Source organism: Malus sylvestris, chromosome 13, assembly GCF_916048215.2.
Source record: "Malus sylvestris chromosome 13, drMalSylv7.2, whole genome shotgun sequence".
Lineage (NCBI taxonomy): Eukaryota > Viridiplantae > Streptophyta > Magnoliopsida > Rosales > Rosaceae > Malus > Malus sylvestris.
This window is the reverse complement of record NC_062272.1, coordinates 18335201-18337782: the sequence shown is the minus strand read 5'-3', so window position 1 is coordinate 18337782 and position 2582 is coordinate 18335201.

Below are 2582 nucleotides of genomic sequence, written 5' to 3'. Positions count from 1 at the left end.
CATTATAAAACGGTGCGTCAAAATCAAGTTACCGTCTGGCTGAAGACGACTCATCATTCTGTTTTTTAGGGCCAAGCCGATCGAAAACTTTCTGGGGTTGGCCTGCGCTGAGCATCTTTTGAGGTGTCGTTATGGCCGTGGGTGGCTGTTGTGGTATTATAGCCCAACGTGGCTTCTCATTTGGCTTAGTTAAGATAACGTTTGCTTTGCATAGACTACACTAAACCATTGACCTGTTCGTTTCCTTTGCGCTGGAGTCCGACATGGGCTCAACGATAGTCGATCTTGAAAAGTCTTTGGGCAGCTCGTTTGATAACAAATCAATCTTCAATCGTGGCCGATAGTTATGCTTTGGGATGAATTGCATTGGAATGAACTAGGCTTTCCATTTCCTTTGTTTTTGGGTAGATGAGAATCTACCTTGCTTACCCTCACCGAAAGGAAATGATCGATGTCAACTACCATATGTTTCTCAGGAAATTTGAGCTTGCCATTATCGATCCAGCTTTGAATGGCATCGTGAAATACAACACAATTGTTTGTCGTATGCTTGTTTGAGTTATGGTATTTGCAATAAGTTTTTCCTTTTAAGTCTTCAGCCTTGGGAATATTATGCCCTAGTCAAAGCTTGACAATTTTTTCGAACAATAACTGGTCAAAGATGGCATCGACCTTGGTGATGTCGAAGGTGTAGACTTTTGACATTTTAACGGCAGTTTCCACAAGGGCCGAGCGGGTTTTGGCATCTTTGGAGCTAGCGTGAACCAACGCTTTGCATACATTTGGTTTGTCAATTACTATCTCTGCCGCTTCTATGCTGGCGTATTGGGACTCTTCCCTATCAACCAATGCATAACTAACCGTAGGGTTCTTATAAATTGTTCCTCGGGATGAGAATTTTGAGATCTTTTCTTCTCAAAGCAAATAATCATATTGCTCGACATGTTAAGCTAGTTCGTATATATCTTGGAAGTTTGCCCCCAAAAATTTCATTTTGTATTCCACATGCAGGCCGTTTAGGGCAAGCCTAACGAATTGGACTTCCGGGAGAAGTACTCACCATAGTTTCTGGCGGACTTAAACCTGGTAAGGTATTCCATTAGCGACTCATCAGCGACTTGAGCCATCCTGGCCAGAGAAGATACTGATATGTCCATCCTTGGTCGATAAAATTGCTCATGAAATTTCTCGACCAGTTCCTCCCAACTTTAGATGGAGTTAGGTGGAAGGTTGATATACCATGCGAATGCTGAACCGGTTAACGAGAAATTGAATAGCCGAAGCTTATAGAAACCACTGTTAACGTCTCCATATTAGGTAGTGAATCGAGCCACGTGTTCTAACTACGATAGGGATGACTTTCCAGTAAAAAGGCTGAAGTCCGGAATTTTGAATCCCTTAAGGTACTTTATTTTTTCCACGAAGGCTGGATATGGGTGAATGAATTTTGAAAACTTTGGCCCATTCTTTAAGGCCAAATCAATCATTCTCTGGATCTCGACCACATCAACAGGTGTTGTTTCTGCCTCCTGATCAAATCCGTCTGATTTACTGCTTGATTCATCTTTTTTTTCAAGTCGATCATTTTGAGCCAAGCAGATCCTGTCTCAGCCTGTATCGTTGGAACAGATTGTTCTTAAGTGGGGGTTGTCAAAAAACGATCGGAGGGTCCACCTTTATGGGCTTTATTAACCAATACTTCGAGCAATCTGTTTTGTATAGCGTTATTATCACGCATCTCATCGAGTATGCTTTTTACCTTTCGGTTGAATATTTGTGTCAAATTGCTAAGATTGCTCTTCAATTCGTCTCTGAAGAAATGACCTAGTTGGTGGATCAAAGGCTTCATCATCATCCTTATCGCAATCCTATATTATCCCTTCAATAAAAATGGCCTTTGTTTTGTTAGAGATTTCTGCGCCACGAGGATGGTCGCTGAGACTAACTTCCTTTTCTTGGCATGTCGTGCTTGTCGCTTTAGGTGTCACGGAGACAACAGGATTCTGTGCCTATGACAAGTCATCTTGTCCTGGGTTTTGGACTGTAGGTTAAAGATTAGTCATTGACTTACCCATGACTGTTTTTCTTTTTTACTGACCATGTCTTAATGGTCATGAACTTCGTAGCTTTAGCACTTTGTCCTACCGGGCATGCCAAAATGTTGACCCTAAAAACTACTAAGCCTACGCGGCGCGCAGGCCAAGTAATTAATAAGCTAACTATTTCATTTGGTTGTTTGCATGGCGTGCCAACTCGTCGGTCGAGCTCGGCCGGGGAGTAAAATATGTTGATGTGACGTCGAGCGCGCTACTGACTTCTCGATCTTGCGATTGTGGCCGAGGAAGGAACAAGTCTCGGCCTTTAGGTTCTAGAGCCTAAAGACAAGGCTGCTAGTTCTGCGAAGTTCACGAATCATCGGCACCGGGTTCTATCACAGTCATTATATTCGTGAGAGTATAAGCACGTCGAACTGGCACCAGACTATATGGACACAAGTACTCGAAAGAGATGTATGTCTTGATGGTGAATGTGGTTCAGCCGTCGAAATGCCGAACTCTAAAAGATACTTGTGAATATCCAAT